We start from the raw sequence: 20,334 nt of genomic DNA, 5'->3' as shown, positions 1-20,334 counted from the left end.
GTGTTTATCAACATGGTTTAGCAGTGACCACGGTCAACGGGGCATCTTGTGTGCTATGAGATATTTTTTAGCAGTGTTGAAGATCATGTGTGTTTGCGAAAATAATGTTTCTTAGGTGTAGATTTTTTTTGTGTGGCTCAGTGCATGCCCAATGCACTAGGTTCTGAAAGACATGAAGATGAAGCAAGCTTGCTTCACAATCTGATTTGTTTAACTATTTCTTTGTAGTTGTAGAAACATTTTTTTGGTAACTCTCATATAATATGATGAGTCACTCTATTTCTCTTTCATTGGCACATACATCAATTTCGACTAGATCACAATCATCCTCGGTTAGCTTTATTGCTTATTTCCAAATTTACACAGTACTAGTCTGTTAATACTTGTTTTGAGGGTACTTTTACTTCTTCTTTCCTGAGTTTTATTAGTGTACTTTTACTGTCCTCTATATGTGACGTGTGAACCGTTGCTTATGCCGATCGACTTACCGACTACCTATTTAATTGGTTTTCTTTTAAATCTTATAGTTCCCGTTGATTATAAACTGGCCGGCCGCGATCAATCAGTTGGTATTGATTTTGTCAGCAGACTTTGAGGTCAGTTTAACCTGTCATTTTTCAACAGTACTCAACTATTTCAATCTATCGTTATTTCTGTCAGCAGACTTTGAGGTCAGTTGGTATTGATTGCGTTGGGCTGTGGGGATTTTGAGCTGTTTTCTGACATGTCTTCTTTTAGTGTACTTGTCTCCCCGCTTGTTGGTTACTTCTCATGGTTAGAAGATGTGTTGTAGCTTTTCTTAGACTTGTACTGTAAATGGATTTGGTTGTAATAGAAATGACATTTTCTCTACTCAAACTCATTATATTGGAATTATTTGAAGATGTGTGGTGTTAGCCTATCGGTAATAATTATGTGTTAGTGTGAGTTTATTCTTCCTGTGAGCATTCTAATTTTATTTCTCTGGATTCAAGCAATGGGTTTGGACTTGCAAGATTCAGTTCACAAGTACTTGTGGGCTTTGGCTTTTAGCCTAATGAGGTCTCTTACTTGTGACAGTTCAGTTGTCAGTGTAATATGTTAGAAACTGCTACTATGTCTCTAGAGGCCTCGGCATATATTGTTTCACCTCTTCACATGCCAATGTATTTTCCATGTTGTGATGGAGGCCTTTTTTGCCTTGTCCACCCGAGAGGCCCTTGAGTTTGCTGGAATGTCGATTAACTTCCGTTCCAGCAAATTCGGGTACTCCATATGTCCTATTTTCAGCAAAGGTCATGCTGAAATTTTCCGTGAATTTTAGCATGACTTTGCTAAAAATAGGACATATGGGGTACTTGTGACTAATGCATGGGCCGGGGTACTTGTGACTAATGATGAAAGCTTAGGCTTTTAGGGTGCCTCGGCGTCGAAAAACCCTCAATGATAAAAGCTTAGCTTTTAGGATGCCTCGGTGTCGACAAACCCTAAATGATGAGACCATGATCTTGTTCCTTGACAATAACCAACTTTTTGACCAAACTTTGTTCCTATTTAGAGAGAAACATGGCCAACAACGATGAGGCCGGGGGTTCGGGCGGCAAGGCATTCTGGGAGCTGTCCCAGGAGATGGAGGAACAACCTCACTTGTATGAGGACGCCGCCTTCCCCACCGATCCTGAGACCACTGATGGTACCGCCGAGGATGACCCCACTGATGCCACCACTGATGGTGCCGCCGAGGATGCCACCATTGATGATGGCGGCGCACGCACAGATGGCAGCCAACAGAAGAGGCAACGGAAGGGGCACTCCCAATCAAGTCAGTGGGGGAAAGAAATGCGGGAGCTGAACTTAGGGGAACATAAACTCGGTCCCGGCAGTTACAGAGTGGCGGAGCCTATATGGGACAAGGAGGACGCGGAGCATGCCGAGCAAGGCCTACCGCCCCGCTTCGAGAAATACAGCGGTAACAAGCAGACCAGGAACTATGTCAGGGCCCGGTACAGGAAGGACCCGATAACAAAGGAGCTTACCACGGATCCGAAGACCAGGGCGCTTGAGCTTGTTCTGGTAAGGAATACACCCCCGCGTAATTAGCTCCATATGGTTGCATTCTAATTAATGAAGCCAAATTTCTAAATGGTTCACATTCCTTCCGCAGGCGACTGAAAGCAGTAGCGCGGGGTCGACTAAGAGCAACCCTTGGGACACTACTCTAAATAGGGCGTTGAATGTAATGAAGAACAAGGATAAGCTCAGTAAGCCGACGTCAGCTGGTCATGTGGCCGGCAAAGGCTTGTCCACAAAATGGGGGTCATACTATACCGCTGGTGTGTGGAAGGAGAAAAAGACCAGCTCGGAAAGCCAGGCGCGCGAGGTTCAAGAACTCAAGGCACAGGTGGCGCGGATTCCGGAGATTGTCCAAGAGCAAGTGCAACAACAACTCGGAGCAACGATCACCGCCATTGTGCCTACCTTGATCCAGGGGTTGAGTGCGTGGATTGCGGGCGGCCAACAGGGGCCGCCCCCGATTCCTAGCTTCACGGCCAGCAACTCGCAGAATGCGATGGCGGGGCCATTGGTGTCTCCGGCGGAGGCGGCATTGGTGTCTCCGACGCCGGCACGGGAGCTTAATGCACCCGGGTGTATGCCGGCTGGCACCTCTACAGCAAGCGGCCCATCCGTCAACTGCACGCCCGCCGTTGGCGGTGCCTCGACATTAGCCGAGCTCGACGCCATCATCACGGTAACTAATTAAGCCTCTCTCGGTCGAGGACTTCATCTCCTTGCCTTTGACTGGGCATCCCTGACGCCCTACATGTTTTCGCAGGGCGCCGCCGATGTTCCGTGCACTCTCCTGCACTTCGTGAACAACGAGTTGGTCGATGTCGCCAAGGGCAAAATCGTTCAACCGGGCAACCCCTTGTTCCACGGTACCCAGATGCCATCCAACTTGTTTAGGGTTGAACTGGTTCGGGTGCTGCCAGGCTGCGATGAGTTGTTACCTCCGATTCGACCCGTCGGGGCCGACGATGATGACGTGATGACCCTCAGCGCCTGCCTGAGCTGGCCCCTGCTTTGGCCGAAGAGCCAGATTCGTTTGGGGGCGGGGGACACCACCCCAAAGACAACACCGCCAGTCATGCCGGCGCCAAGTCGGCCCCATGGCAAGACCGCCGCAATGGTGCTGGACATCCCTATGCCACTGGATCCAAACATGCATATGGCACAGGATCAGAACGACGATGACGACGATACATTTGGCAACATCGATCAGTAATTTGTCGAACATGGGTACAATGGCGACTTCATGGGGGCTCCTTCTCAAGAACCCAACCCAACAAAAGACGTGCGCGATCTAGCTGGTACCATGGAGAAGCCAAGTTGCAACAGGCGTCGTTTGCCGTTCAGCTCTCAGGAGACGCCTCCAGCTGCCGACTTCACCGAGCCTCAGATAGGCGAGGTGCAAAATATTATCAGCCCAAACACACTCAAGAAGGCGGTCTGTGAGCAGAACTCGGTCCCATTACAGGAGAAGAAGAAGGCACACAAAAGAAAGACTAACAAGGGTGCGAGCCAGCCGGCACCGAGTACGATCCGTGCTCAGGACGGGCCACCTTCACCTGAGGATATCTCGAGGAGGGTGCATGTGGCGGGTAGAGCGATGCTACTGACAAATATGCTCAATGCTACAACCGGTGCTATGCGGAGTCTGCATGACAGTGTTCTTTCTTTGGAGAAGCAGCGTCTCAGAGAGAAGGATGTGGCATACCCGGTTTTCGCGGCCAAGGTGCCAGAGGGCAAGGGCTTTGTGGATAACTCCATCGGGCGTATGATCATCCTGCGGTTTGATGACATCCACGCTATGATGAACCTTCATCCGCTGCACTACACCTTCGTTCGGCTATTTTCGCTGAGTATGGAGATGCGGATCATTCGCGACAAGACCCCGGACATCATGATAGTCGACCCCTTCTACATGCGTGCCAAGATCTTGGGCAGCGCTGGGGACCGGCAAGTCGTGAGTTCTTACCTCGAAGGCGTCATTCTGGCAAACCAAGATAAGGATAACTTCCTCGTGCCTTACTTTCCCGAGTAAGTCCTCCCCTCAACCGGCCCGTAACATATGAATTCTTAGATTTCAATCGTTTTTCTTTTAACATTCCGTGTTTTCTGCAGTGACACACATTGCACGCTCATCCTCCTAAGCCCCAAATATTCCATGGCCACGTATTTCGACCCGGACCGTCAGTCGAACGTAGACTACACAAATGTCAAGAAGGTTCTTGATGATGTTCTCCCCGGCTACGCCAAATCTGGAGGCACCTTCACCAGGCCTATTCGTAAGTACGGCAAGCACGTGTTCTCCCACAATACGACGTTCTCCTGCGTCAAGCAGCCGCCTGGCGGTCAGAAGGGTGCCTACTATGCCATCCATCACATGCGGGCAATCATACGGGACCATCATCAACTTCTGCTACCGAGTAAACTCAAAGATAGGGCCGCGAGCGTGTCGGCAATCCAGGACGCGGACATCAGACAAGAATTCTTTCGCATCCAGTCGGAGTTTGCGGAAATCATCCATCAAGATGTCCTTCGTACCTCGGGGCAGTTCTACCTCAGAAATCAACCGTCCAACAGTGACATCGACACAATGCTACAAATGCAGGCTAACAACGCCCGTTCTTTCATGACTCCCACGATAGACGGCGGCTTCATCCACGCTCCGGTCCCTTGAGTCGAGTCGAAAGCAGTGATGCTGTGTCTAGTTCTGAAACATCGATTGGCTCATGTTGTAATTAAACTTTAATGAACTTGTAGTATGTCTCTTTGGTTTCGAGAGTCGTTCAACTTAGATGTAATCGATGCTATTAATGTCTTGCTTTTCTCTTCCGATCATTCTGTTGCATACTTATATATTGCTTATGTATTGTCTGTGAATTGCGATGACGTCGTATGTCGTGTACAAGGGTAAGGTTCCCGGAGTCTACGACGATTGGGAGGAGTGTCGGAGACAGGTTCACCGATTCAGCGGTAACAGTTACAAAGGGTACACCACTAGGGCCGAGGCCGAATCTAGATATGCCCGCTATCTAGCGGGAGAGGGGAGGGAGCGTTGGAGGAACCGGATGAAGACGAGTTTCATCGTGATGATGCTCATCGTGATGACCGCAGCTCTCTTCTATGTGATGGTAGTTTAGATGATCGATATCAACTTGTAATGTGAAGCTCGCTACTCGCGGTCTCGAGACTTGTAATATAATGTTCTATCGTTGTTCGGTCTTTTCAATTCGGAGACTAATATGATGAATTGTATTCAGAGACTAATATGATGAATTGTATTCAGAGAGTAATCTTCTATTGTATTCGATGAATCTGTTATTGATGTGTGCTGTCTATATTTTGTCCAATTATACATTTTGTAACCTGTGCAAAAAACAGAAAAAAAAACAAAAAAAACTAATATTCATACTAATGGCGCATCACATCACAGTGCGCCATTAGTATGCCAAAGGATACTAATAGCGCATCATTAAACAGTGCGCCATTAGTATGCCGAAGTTACTAATGGCGCATCTTGCTGTTATGCGCCATTAGATGCCAAAGCACCTGGGTATACATGCCCCCTGGGAGGCATACTAATGGCGCACTGTTGTATATACTAATGGCGCATCCTGTGGTGCGCCATTAGTATACCAGATACTAATGGCGCACCAGTGGTGCGCCATTAGTAAAATATACTAATGGCGTGGCACTAATGGCACACCACTAATGCGCCATTAATGGCCAAATTAGGTGTGCCATTAGTAGGCATTTTCCTAGTAGTGTAATCTCGCCCTAGTTTCATAATTGTATCACGGAGCAAAGGGAATGGTCGTAAACAAAGTTTTGCTCGAGAACTTCGTAAATATGCAGAAGTTAATAAGGGCGTCGAGATCCCGTATTGACCGAAAGGGGTTTCAGGTCATGTCCACTTATTTCTGAACCTATAGAGCCACACACACTTAACGAGTTTTTGTCCTAAGTACCGGAGAAATTAATGAGAAATGAGTTAAAAGTGCACCAAAAGAGTTTTGGATAGTTCAAAAATTATTTTGAATAGTTCTAGAAGAGTTCTGGGAATTCCAGAAAGGTATAACAGGATTTCGGAAAGTCCGGATCTACCTATGAAAAGTTTTCTGGGTCATCAGAATGGGTTTCAGAGACATCCAAAAAATCCAGGATTTTATTTTGGAAGAAAAATGTGAAGGACCATGATGAGATGACGGCCTCTGGTGGGCCCACGAGGGCCCACATGGGGAACATGGGCTTTGACAGGCCCTAGGCTGAATTGGAAGGGAAAGGAATCCTTTTCTCTTCCACCAAGTGGAAGAGGAGAAGGATCCCCCCTCCTTGGGGCATCACCTCCTCCTTCTCCCACCTATATATATGTGGGGATGCCTCTCTCTTTAGACACATCAAATCCAAGGGCCTCTCTCCGCATAGCTTCATGTTCTCCCAATCTAATTGGCCTAAGTGTTTAGGCTTCAAATTAGAGTGGCGCTAATCTCGGTCTAGTTTTTCTAAGGTAATTATACTCCTAATTAGAAGAGAAGCGCCTCTACTCTCTCTCTCTCTCTCTCTCTCTCTCTCTCTCTCTCTCTCGTTTTTCTCACAGTTCTTCTTAGACGTCGAACCTCTGCTGGACTACTACCACGGAATGCGTGGAACTCAAAGTGGTCGTCTAATTTGTCTCTCGTCTCGAAGAACAATTCTTCCAGCTAGCAGGTGTAACCTATCTACGTGTATCGGCGGGATCGTCTCGCTGCACCAACTTGTTATTGCTTCTGCTACTTTGCAACGTCGGTGAGTTTGATCGTTACTGCCATCTTCACAGTGTTCCTGGGTGTGATTGTGTAGGATAAGTTTTTTATTGCATAGCACATTCCCCAACAGTGGCATCATGAGAAAATCTTTGAGTATATGCAAGTACAATTAGGGCATATGGTGACGTGTGGCATTACACGTCTGTGCTGGGTGATTACATCTGTTCTATTTATTGGATGTTCATGTTACCCCTTGAAAGTGCGTTATATCGACTAGAGGGGGGTGAATAGGCGATTTTTATGAATTCTTCACTGAGGAATTTGCTGGTGAGGAAATTCCTAAATGAAGAACGACTTGCAGCGGAATAAGTACTCAAAAGTAAACATAGCAGAACACACGCATAGTCATCATGATGAAACGAAGACCAGCACAGAGTATAGAAAGCGTAAGCACAGGATAACACAAGATGAAGACGGACAGACTGAAGAAATTGAACCGAGGAAATTGAGAAATTCTTCAGTCAAATTCTTCAAACAGATATGAACAAGCACACAACAACAGTTATGAGGAAATGAAAGAGTTAAGGAAATAGAACCGGTAAGCTCGGTGAAGACAATGATTTGGTAGACCAGTTCCAACTGCTGTCTCAGTTGTACATCTGGTTGGAGCGGCTGAGTATTTAAACTCGAGGACACCCAGTCCCGGACACACAGTCCTCACCGTATTCTCCTTGAGCTAAAGTCACACAGACCTCGCCCAATCACTCGTGGTAAGTCTTCAGGTGACTTCCGGACCTTCACAAACTCGGTCACTCGGCGATCCACAATTCCTCTTGGATGCTCTAGACCTTGACGCCTAACCGTCTGGAAGAAGCACAGTCTTCAAAGGAAACAAGCGCCGGATCCACGTAGGATCAATCTCTTCAGTGATGCTCAATCACTTTGGGGTTTTGTAGGTTTGGGTTTGGGTTTTCCTCACTTGATGATTTTCGCCCAAAGTCCTCTGAGGATGGGTTGCTCTCAAATGACAAGTGTCAGTTTCTCTCGGAGCAGCCAACCAGCTAGTGGTTGTAGGGGGCGGCTATTTATAGCCTAGGGAATAGCCTGACATGATAAAACATAAATGCCCTTGTCTGATATGACCGTTAGGTGGGTAGATATTTTGGGACAGCTGGCGCGTAGCACAACAACGGTCGGAATATTTGACTCTCAAATACTTCAGGGCTATCATGTTCCTCACTATCTAGGCAATCCGCACTGGCGAATCCTAACTCCTCAGTTAGAACAAATTCCTCAGAGACCAGAAGAACTTCGTCTCTGTCACTGAAGAATGTGACTAAACTGTGTGAGATTTCCAATGGTTTCACTCAAAGGGATTGGTAGGTTTAGGATTTTGAGTTGAGCATCACATGGAAATTTTTTCTTAGTATTTTCTCGACCCCCTTTAACAGTACGGTGTTTCCTATGACTCAAGAAAGAGAAAAAGAAACAGTAAAAACAAGAGTCGTCACGCTTCATGTTCCTCGAATGATTACCAAGTCTTCAAGGTCACACCAATTTCTTCACTTTCAAAGTCTTCAGAAAGTGTTCAGAATTCCAAAATCTTCAGTTGAAGAACTTCATTTTTAGGGGTCGACTTTCTCTGTAAATATCAAACTCCTCATAGACTTATAGACCTGTGTACACTCACAAACGCATCAGTCCCTTAACCTATAAGTCTTCAATACATCAAAGTCACTAAAGGGCACTAGATGCACTTACACCCCTCTAATCTCGCAAGGTTTTGATCTTGACACAACATGTTCAAGCTTAGTTACAAAGGTCAGGCTTGCTAAGGTCTGGCATCCATCGCAAAGCTTCAAATACTTCAGGTTTGTTCATAGGCAAGAAAGATAAACTTTGTGAAGGCGGAAGGGCAATGTAGATAATGGTATACACGAGGGTCATGTGTACTAACGAAGTTTAGTATGCAGCTCGAGATTTTTAATTAAATATCGTGTTTCATACACCTCGCAAGTTAAACCAACAACGTGAAGTGTCATGCTTATGGTGTGCAGGAAAAGTAAAATTTTGCCAACTTAACCATAGCAGCCACGGTAATTAGCAAAGCGATGAGAGGCGTATAACTCGTTTTTGCAGGAGGTTTGCATGTGATGTAGTATAAGCCTTTGATTATACAATATGTTTGTATGAGATGCGATATGTTGTACTAATTTTATCTTGGCGTACGAGCCATAGTACGGCATGATGAATGGAGCCATATGATTGTCTTTTCTATTTTAGTTGACCTGCATGTCAACCTTGATGACTTTTAAGAAGACAACATTTTGTGACGGTGGACCTCGACGCAAAAGCCGGACGCGGAGAAGGAGTTCTATGGTGCGGGAAAAGGATGAAGATGATCACGGAGAACCTTGTGGACTACTTCATGAGAAAAGGGCTATACCACGGGAAAATTCGATTCTGAGCCCGGGCTTAGATGGTCCCGATATCTCTCCTGTTCGCTCGCATGTGGATCGGTGCCATTCAGCGTATTCAACGCAGTATTCGGGCTGGAGCAATCCAGAAAATTGAGGAAATGCTGACGCATTTAATGTAATTTTTTTTTGAGTCTAAACATGCTTTTCTTTATTCAGCCAATAAAGGCATAGGGATACAATTGAGGTCTGGTGGATTTATGAGCCACACATGGCGTCCATGATCCAGACCCAAGGCATGTCTAGCGAGGCTATGTGCCTCTATATTAGTCTCTCTTCCTTCAAAAGTGAAGGTACAAAGTTGAAACATCGTAGATGTCTCCCATATTTCCCTGACGACCGGACCGTACTCTCCTCCGGTGTTGTTCGTGATGTCCTGGACGACCCCCTTGCAATCAGATGCTATGACCACATGCGTAACACCAAGATCGTTTGCTAGTGCAAGACCTTCGCGACACGCCAGAGCTTCAAGGATAGCCGGACCAGAAATACCTCTGCAGCGAATGGCTGAAGCACCAAGAAACAAGCCAGTTGAATCCCTGCAAACTGCAGTAAACGCGCCGCCGTTTCCATGACGTGCCACAGCCCCATCCACTTTTATCTTCACACACCCAGGTTGCAGTAAACACATTTAATGTAACTGCAGGCGTTAAGTTGTCCACAGGCCAGGAAAATCGGCGCGGCCCATACATTTTCCTGTGCCAGGCTGAGCCGTCCCACTGCAGGACATCTTAACTGCCACACTATATGGCCCGTCCTCATCATCTTTCGCTCGGCGATTTCTCAGAAGAAGAAAAAAAAATCGCTCGGCTCGTCCCCCGCACCGAAACCTACGCAAGCTACAAGCTTATCCTCAAAAAAGAACCTACGCAAGCTTATCCAATTTTTAGATATTGCCCGAGTTTGACAAAAAAACAAAAGCATAAACAGCCGATAATCACCTTGCACACAGCTTTGCCTGCTTGCTCCGGTAGATACGTGGAGCTCCACGAGGTCGCCGACGCGCACACCACGAACGCGGAAGGGACCCTTCAACAACCACTGGTGTTTACAAAACCTGTATGCGCAACACCAGATTTGACAAAACTTGTACCACTCGAACGCACCTGCACCTCCGGCCTTGCATCCTCCTCAGCGCCGGCAGCGCTCACACTCGTCTCACTTGCAGCTGTGCCATTTCAAGAATTATACTTTACTCGGTTTGAAATGCCTACCTCTGCCTACCAAAGCATCACCATGCCATTCAGTCTTATAGTGCCTGACCGATGGCAATGCCTGCACTTTTCCTGATGAATTTACATAACCTGCAATTCAAAATTTGAACCATACGGCGCACAAGCACCCCGCACTGACACTTGGACAATATGGTTAGCACCAGCGATGCCACATGTCCACAACACACACCGTGCCTAACATACAACATGTGATAGCAGTCTGCTATATCCCAACCATTTGCAAACCTACGGATTTTTTTCAGATCCGTCACACACAAGTTGAGATCAAAGATTCCTCAATAGCAAGGTACAGCCTCACGTCCCATACTGGAGGAACAAGCGTGGGGTACATATTTCTGAGTACATATTTCTCAGCTCACTGAAACACACCAGAAAACCGTCAGAGTACATGTTACACAATTATCACATTTGATTCTGAGTACATATTTCTTGAGTACAAGTCAGCTTGCCTACGGCTTATCTTGCCGCATATGTTCCTGAGCGTCCTCTTGGTGAACTGTACCTTCTCAACCGAGCCAAAGAAACTTCCAATTATGCTATACACCTTACCAAGGATGACATTGTTTTCCCTTAGCTGCCTAATCAGGTCTTTCGTGTGAACATTGATGTGTTTGTGAGACGGCCAGTGCACCTTCACTATGATCGTGAGAAACATGAAATGATTGTGGCTCTCATTATGTTCTGTTATGTATCAACTGTTCTCAGGCGCACGTTGGAGCGATATCAAAGCAGGGCATTCGCCCCTACACGACCTGCTGTTCTCTGCATCGGGCTTCCCCCGCAAGGGAATGAATAACACTGTCAAGGATCACACTAGTAAATCAATTGTACAACCTTACAGTTATGGGAAAAAGAAATTTCTCCATCCGATCCAAAATAAGTGCCACAGTAGTTCAGAACTATGACGCTTATTTTGGATCGGATGGAGCACTAATCAGAATTCGTTACACACCGAGCATCCACAAATGACCTCTTCCATTTATTTGGTCCTCTCGACATTCAACCTGCTTTTCCCATATCTTATTTCGAACCCAATCTCCCAAGAATACAAATTGTAGAAGTCACACGCCTCACTGAGCGAAAATAAGCCCTAGTTATAACTGCACTACACTCTTAGTTGGCTCCTCTGCATACTTGCCAGTATACTGCTCTAATGCACTCATCCTAGATGGACAAGGGCACAAGGCGTTCTGTCTGGTGGCGCACTCCCAAGCCATAACCTGAATTCACAAACAAGAACCCATCTAATTATGCCACCTCAAATTAGGGGAACCGCAGTTGGTTTGAAGCGCCGGCTGACCTGAGCTACATATGTGAACTAGCAAGTCCATTTTCATTGTATATTCATTATGACAACTAACTAGCAGAACACATAGCGCGTAGAACTGGAGGAAACTATCCCGGCAGTTGCAAAAAATAGGAAGAGCAAGGATTGACGGCGTACCACTTTGTCAAACCCGGAGCCTCGGGGTTCACCCTGTCCGTCGATTCAGCAGACCTTGTCGGAGAAGATTGGCGTCGCCGGCGATTTTTTCTGCCCGCAACCTGAGGTGGCATTTGAGTAGGCCGGAGCAGCAGACGTGACACCAGCTCGCGGGAGCGCCGCCAGAGGACCGGATCTAGAGGATCTAAGCTGTCGGCAAACTCCCCACGGAGCGGAAACCTGCAGGTTAGTAAGGGCCGCCGGACTCAGCGTCAGTCATCGCCTCTGTCCTGGGGCAAATAAATCCTTGAATTCGCTAGATATCCATTCGGGCCGGATTCAGTTACCTGTAACCTGTCTACGACATCAAGCAGGAACTCGAGCCCAGCGTATTCCGGTGCTCACCGGCCGGAGCTACCGCAGCTCGCCTCAAACTGCTGGATTTGGGCAAGCCGTCCGCGGCGGCGGCAGGCTTCATGTAGACAAGGGCTTGGGTTTGGTGGCGACCACTCTCGAGCCGGACATGGGCGACTTTCACCACACGCACAGGACGTTCAGTACGTGCCGCTGACGGCCGTCACGATTACTCGTGAACTGGTCTCCGGCTCAGCCAAAAAGTAGACGTTCTGGTCCACGGACCAGGAAAATCACGCGCGGACGGACGTCCAGCCATACGTGCCGGGGCCACTGGTGGGACTGTTCCAAGCTGTATATGCGTCGTATCCTCTATTTCCGCTGCTTTTGCGCAGACACGCCAGCGCATGTTTCCCGAATCCCGATTCCTGAGCCAACGCCAGCGATTTCGGGTGCAGCTGGGCTCGAGCGCCGAATTGCCGCGTCCTATACCACGTCACTGTATTATTAACTGCATGTGATGTTAATCCCTTTTCATGCACCTTGATTGCATGGTAGCCGTTTATTAGGGTGATCTCTCGTTGAAAATATCAAGTTGATTGTGTTCATCCAATTGTAGAACCGTCTAAAATACGTATTGCTTCGATTACGCCATGTCACATGGCTATATATGTGAAGGGTATAAGACAGGCATGAACGGTTCATGTTGCAAGTACATTTCATTATCTTGACGAGATACCAAGACGGTCTTAGAAAGGCGATTAGGCCTGTTCACAAAAAAAAGAAAAGAAAAGGAATGCTTACACTTTTCGATGAACATAATGCTTTAGAGCTAGGTGTTCTTGCAGCAAAGTACATGCACCGATCTTATCAGACAGGATTTTGTTTTTGATTCGTCAAGTATTTATTTCACGCTTAGGAACAGAGGAATTGTATCACTAATCATTACGTAGTCTAATATGAATATATGATAAAAGAATATCAATTACTTAATCTGCTGCACATATATGCATGGCTTGTTCATCAACAATGTACAATCAACAAGACATACACGCACACTTGGATGCAAATTCCGCACTTTCCTTCACACACACGGACACTCGGTCCTCACGTGCAACGACGCCGTCGGCGGGGCAGGGCATGCCACTTCCATGTCGTCGCCGAACAGCTCCTCCCATGTGCATTGGAAGCTGCCGTCATCCTCCTCCACCGTCTCGACGCCTTGGTGGACGTCGCCATGTTTGCCGGCCAAGGACTCCTCCAATGCACAGTCGCTGCCATGCTCGGCCGCCTTAGTATTTCCCTGGAGCGTCAGTCCTAATTCTGGAAGCATGTCCGTGAAAAACCCGCCTGGATCCACGCTGCCGTCGTCCACTACTCCGGGGGGCAACGTCTCGTCGTCTTGGCCGGACATGAACGAACGCTCGAACTCCCGAAGCGTCCCGCCGGCGGCATCTTGTTGTTGGATGGTCATTTCTTGGCGGCGTGGGGTTTTGGGACGTGGAGCCTCTGGATGTTGGACCTCGGCGGCCGCCTTCCTCTTCTTCTTGGAACCAGGGGCGTTGATTACCGACGCGTACGTAATCTCCCTCTTGTGGGTTGAGACGTAGATCTTGCATAGGACCATTCCGGCCGCACCGTCTTGTTCGTCCTCGTGGTCGAGGCCGTACTCCTTCATGCACCACCCAACCCTGGTTCTGGCTGCTCCAGGCCTCTTGATCCCAAAGGAAAGATGGTCGATGAGGCCGACCCGTTTACCTTGAGTGTCTAGCACGGGATGGCTCTTCTCGGAGTGCCAGTTGTAACCCTCGTCGTCGTCGACGACGCGCTGTCGCCTCCCGCTGCGGCCACCTTTGGTCTTGTGACGACGGACCGGTGAGAAGAAGTACCACACGCCTCCTTTCCCGTCGTCCTTGTCGGAGCCAGGCGCGTGGGCACGGTTCTCGATGAGGTCCCCGGGTGGCGCGGAGTAGACGTCGTCTTCGTGGATGAAGCTGCTGAAGCGGCCGCGGTCTGCTCCGGCGATCCTCGGGCGGAGGAACTGGTTGATGAGCTCGTGATCCTGGGGACTGAAGGTGGAGCCGACGGGAAAGAGCTCGTCATGGCCGGCCATATTGAATCGCCTTCGCTTGATCAGAGCTAGCTAGGGGACGTACTTCTCGTCGCCTCGATCAGAAGGAACTAGCTATGGAAGGTCCGTAGGTGTGCAACCCTAGCTAGGTAGGTATATATATGGATGGATCGCGACACAGGGCTATGTACGTGCCGTCCTTGATCAATACACTACTAGAGTGCTTCGGACTCAGGAGCGTCTTCAGTTCGTATACGGATTGCTAGCGTACGCATCTAGTGTATATACGGTCCGTAAGGTGTATCGTAAGCGTAGAACGACCGCAAGCTGAGATTCATCCATGCACTGCACGATCTCTCTGTCAAGCGGACACAAACGATCGATCTAATCCAATGGATCTCTCTCTGTCAAATGCACGGCTCGCCACGCAAACATCGATCTAATCATCCTTAATTAATTGTGCTTCCCGTCTTCAGTTCGTATCCTAATTGCTAGCGCAGTTCATGTTTCTAAGGGATTGGGTTTGCAATTGCATGCGACGTCCATGTTCAACTCGAGCCCTGCTCCCGTGCTCCCCCGTAACCTAATTTCCGAGGGGCATTTCTGTCCCCGCGAGTTTGGTTTCTTCCTGGCCCGCCGTATCCCAGATCCAAGCCCTGTCTAGCCCTGCCAAGCCCTGTCTAGCCCTGTATAACCCAGACCGTATACGTACAATACCCTGGTCCGGAAAAAAAACATCACATGACCCCACGACCACGTAGGACCTGCCGGATTCAATCATTCACGCAGCTCCATCAATCTTGCGAGCATTCACCCAACTTCATAATTCACGCGGTAGATCTCCAGCGGCGCGTGGCTATCTCGTCGCCGGCGATCTCGTCGGACAGCGGGCGCGGCAACGTCGTGAATCTCCAGCGCTCACAGGTACCGCATCCCGCATCCCCCCGCACCCCTCTAGTCTCGCTCGCGGCAACATCGAACGAACTGCCGCCGTCAGAGGTAGTGGTTAACTTAGCAGGGCGGGTAACCTACCTACCCGGCGGCGCATGCGATCGTGGATCTTGTTCCAGTAGTGTTGCTTCTTGTGATCTGGGTTTCTTCAGTGTAGGGTTCACGTAGCGTCGGTTGCCGCTGGCTATGTCCACCAGGACTATCGTTATTTGATGTGGCGGCTAACCTAGGTATCCGACGGCAGAGGTAATCATAGATCTAGCTAGGTTTTGTAGTGCTGCTCCTCGCGATTGAAAGTGATCACGACGGGTGCCGTGGCCATCTTCCTGACTTGGTTTGGCAGATTTGAACGGCCTCAGTTGGGGTTGTTTACATAACATCCGTGATCGTGTGCTATGTGTTGATATTTCATCATTGATAATGTTTTCACATGTGTTGATACATATTATTTGTTGTAGGAAATGGCGGACGAGGAGTTAACTGATATGATGGTAGACATGGAGTTTGGAGAACTGATGAAAGACTGGATAGAAGATTGGTAAGATGATGAAAATTCAGATCTTGGAGATCAGTCAAAGAATGGGAACGAATGGGAAGATTTTAATGTGAGTGGCATTATCATGTTGTAATTTTTTGGTGCCATCCGTCAACATTATATTTTTGTGTTGAAAATTTGTAGATGGATGAGCATGATGATGGTCAGGAAAACAATTCGGAGCTCTCAAATGAAGATTACATTAGTCAGGTACGTAAGTGAAAAATTTATTGGCATTCAAATTGAATTCATTCTGGAATATTATATGATAAGTAATTATGTATTTGTGTTGTATTTTTCAGTTCATTTCCGAATGTCATAATGCGTACGACTATTACGGTGAATCCGACGCGGAGACAGGCCTTAACGACGAATCATTAGATGCACCTGATTCTGGGGATTCGCAGTCGTCGGTCATCATGAGTGAGGTATTTGTGTAATCAATGTTTTATGAAAGTAATGTTAAAGCATAGAAAACTGTTTTCATGGCTATGTTTTGATTGTGTAGGTGACAGAAGATGGTGGGGCAAAGAATGTCCAAGATACTGCCAGTGCAGATGATAAGAGGGATATGTTCATGCAGATAATGGACATGACTTTTATGACTCACGATGTTGCGTATGATTTCTACAACAGCTGTGCTAGAGTTAATGGTTTCAGCATTAGAAAAAATAAGGTCAGGTATAGCAAAACCGAGTCACATCATATGCGTTATAGGCGGTTTGTTTGTTCCAGACAAGGGAAACGTGACAGCAAGTTGCTAACCGAGGAAGGACACAAGCCGTAGGCTCAGAGCCGAGACACGCTGCTTTTGCGAAGCACACCTGACCGTCAAGCTTGACCAAAAGCGTGGGGTTTAGTATGTTGCAAGTTTTGAGGACAAGCATAGCCATATGTTGGCAGGACCGGACGAGGTACCTTTTCATTGGTCCCACAGAAAAATCAAAGAGTTCCAGAAGCATGAGATAATGTCCATGTGAGCTGCAGGGATTAGAATTCATGACATGATGGATTCCCTCATCAGCAAACATGTATGGTATGGCGGTGTTGGTTTTACCAGGCGTGAAATATACAACCTTTGCGCCAGGGAGAAGAGGAAGCTGCTTTCAAAAGGTGATGCTGCCACAGCCATAGGCATCATGGCCAGTAGGAAACAGAGGGATCCTAGCTTCTTTTTCGAGTACATGCTAGATAAGGAAGGACACTTGAATAGGATGTTCTGGTGTGACTCCCAGTCTCGTCATGACTATGAGGACTTCGGCGACGTGGTTGTATTTGACAACACGTACAAGATGAACCGCTATGGTATGCCATTCATACCTTTTGTTGGTCTTATCAATCACCGGAAGACCACTGTTTTTGGTTGTGCCATAGTTTCGGACGAGACTGAACAGACATACGTGTGGCTGCTGTAGACTTTTTTGAGGTCCATGTGTCAAAAAATGCCGACGAGTGTAATCACAGACGCCGACGCTACGATGATCAAGGCAATTCGTGAAGTCTTGCCAGACATGTGGCACCGTATATGTACGTGGCATATAGAAAAAAAATATGAAGATTCACCTCAGTCACAAGTCCTTGAAGGAGTTCCGAACTCTTCTATACTACAGCACGTCCACGGCCACGTTTGAGGAGAGATGGCACGCGTTTACCAAAAGATGACAGTCGGAAAAAACTGTAACATGGTTGAGACGGATGTATAAGAAGAGGAGACTGTGGGCCGCGGCTTATCTGATAGAGGGGTTTTGGCTTGGCATGAAAAGCAACCAGCGGAGTGAAAGCCTGAACTCATGCCTTCACCTCCACCTAGACGGTGAAATGACCCTGGAGGATATGATTTTGCATTATGAGAACGCCGTTGTACGTATCCGTGAAAACAAGGCGCAAGATGACTGCACGGCCTCACAGAGTTTACCGGTGCTAGTTACTAGCTCGAGGGAACTTGAGATAGCTGCTTCTCACGTCTTCACTCCAGCAAACTTCTATATGTTGCAAGATGATCTTAGAAAAATTGACGGCATGGAGATTGTAGAAATTAATCTGGGAGACGGATCACAGCAGTACATCGTGGCCTGGAAGAATAACCAGAATAGCCGTTTTTGGGTGGAGTATACACCAGTAAATTCCGCAAAACCTATACGGTGCAACTGCAGAAGAATGATTCGAAAGGGTCTACCTTGCAAGCACATATTCCACGTACTGAAGTACTTGAACATATCTGAAATACCAAAGTGTTTAGTTCTTGTTCGGTTCACGAAACAAGCAAGGTTGGGACTGCCCGCGAGGCGCACAAGCGATCTGTTGGGATTTGGTTGGACTGGGGCACAGGAAAGAATGAAATATAGCCAGGTCAGTGTGTTAGCGTCAGAAGCTATGCATGCGGCATGCAAACACCCAGCTTTGTGGGATCAGTTACAGGATAGTTTGAAGGCTGTGATAGCTAAGAGTCATGAGTATGATCTGCTACAGGAAAATTTGAGCAAGAATACAAATGACTTCAGTAAGTGTGCAGTTGAATATGTAGACGATGGTGAAGGCAACATGGTCGCAGTTAAAGATCCTATGAAAGTGTCAAGCAAAGGTGCAAAAAAGGTAGATGAGAACCGCCCTGTCTCGAAAAATGGTAGACCACTCTATTTTGATGAGTTGAAAACCCGGTGCGGCGCTTGCAAATTGCTAGGACACACTAAACCTAGCAAGAAATGCAAACTAAATCAGAAGTAAGTGTTTGTATGCATTGTGGATTATTGAAAAATTTATCATTCATTAATTGATCTTGTCTTTTATGATGTGCAGAAAAGTGGAGAAGGAAGAAGAGTAGAACACTTGCTTCAATTTTTTACGGATGAATCGAGTGAATAGGACAGTATATCCTTTTCACATTATGGCATCAAATTTAGTTCGACACTTAACATCGTGTTTGGTTCCTAAATATTGTAGCAACTCGACCGGCACTTTGTTTAGTGGGAGTGTCAACCTTTTACATCTCTAAATAAACAACAAAATCCGACCTAAATACATGGTAGAAAGAATATTGTACATTTTCCCTCCCCACGTCCTAACTGCCATTAAATAAGTAACTTACCACTCCCCACCACACATTCACCCACCTACCTCGCGCGCCGGTTCGAACTCCCCTCTTATCCCCACCTACAGTAGATCGAGAAAACCCTCGTCGGCGACCGTTGCAGCCGCCTCCATGGAGAAAAGCCCCGGCTGGCAGGGAGCAATGATGGAGCTCGCCGGCGATGACGAGGGGTGGCGCGCGCAGTTGACAGAGGTGTGCGGCTGGTTCCCCAGCACAGAGATGTTGGTCAACCACGCGCGTGGCCTCGTCAAAGTCCTCACGGACGCCGTGAAGAAGCACGCCTTCCCCTACGGCCACGGTGTCCCGCCGGCTATCCTCCTCGTCTGGGCAATGCGAGAGGCCACGCTAAGCGACTCCCCTGTTCAGCGTGCAAGGTGGTGGATGTACCGCTCCACCACCATGACGCTGCGGCCAGATCCACCATGTGTCGCATCGAGGGCGGAGCGCGTCGACGTCGAGCTCGCTCTCCCTGCGCCCATCAGCCAGGACTACCAGGTCCGCCACGTGCCGAAGCCAGTCCTACCATTGGGCTCTGACGTCGTGGAGGACGACGTGGACGAGGTACTAGTCATCCCTGATGACCATGAGGAGGACGAGGAGGACGCCGTGCAGATGGTAGCGCCGGTCGCCGTCGAGGGTGGCCAGACAATGCCCATCGACGTCGAGCTCCTTCCCCTCCACCCTGACATAGTGAAGGTGGAAGAAGAGGAGGTGGCTCAGGATCCGGTGGCGCAGCTTTTGAACAAGACGGCGGTCAAGAAGAAGGCTTCTCCGTGTGTGGTGCGCCCCTCACGCCGCCTCAAATTTCTGAAGAAGTGGAGATGGGCACAGTTGCTGAAGGAGGAGGAAGTTGCTGGTTATCTTAAGTTAGGTATGCTGTTATATGTTTCAGCATATAAGTTAGCATTATTTTGGGCTTGATGTTGGTTAGGTATGCTTTTATATGTAAGCATATAAGTTATGCAATCGGTACGGTTTCGTCGGGTTCTTTGTGGCTGAAGAACTGAATATCTACTGCTCACCCTAAGTGTCAAGTTCAATTAAATTTCAGAATATTGAATATGTACTGTTGTTTTGCTTCAGTGTTGCATCAAAGGTATAGGTGCTGCTAGATGTTGCTCCTATGTTGCAACAAGACAATGAACTGGGTTGCTGCACAAATCAGTAGTGTTGCTATGTGATGTGCCCATGTGCATCACTTACCAAATATAGAACATGCCAAAAGTGCAGTGTCTGCCAAATGTAGAACATGCCAAAAGTGCATTATCTACCAATCATGATGGCCCCATGTTATTTCTGCTGCAATATCTATTACACTTTGCCCATAAACTGAATAGCAAATAATTAATCAGCAATTCATCATGTCAATTACAATGATGTCAATAACTTTATGAACAATCTACTTGGTAACT

The 20,334-nt window shown here is 47.6% G+C and overlaps 1 pseudogene; it reads right to left on the bottom strand.

Moving 5' to 3' along the window:
- Window positions 1-13,355: 13,355 nt before the first annotated feature.
- Window positions 13,356-14,457, bottom strand: LOC123082658 (uncharacterized; annotated as a pseudogene).
- Between the last annotated feature and the right edge of the window lie 5,877 nt (window positions 14,458-20,334).

Source organism: Triticum aestivum, chromosome 4A (genome assembly GCF_018294505.1).
Source record: "Triticum aestivum cultivar Chinese Spring chromosome 4A, IWGSC CS RefSeq v2.1, whole genome shotgun sequence".
Taxonomy (NCBI): Eukaryota; Viridiplantae; Streptophyta; class Magnoliopsida; order Poales; family Poaceae; genus Triticum; species Triticum aestivum.
Note: the sequence above shows the minus strand (reverse complement) of the source record. Positions and strands in the feature narration are given on the sequence as shown.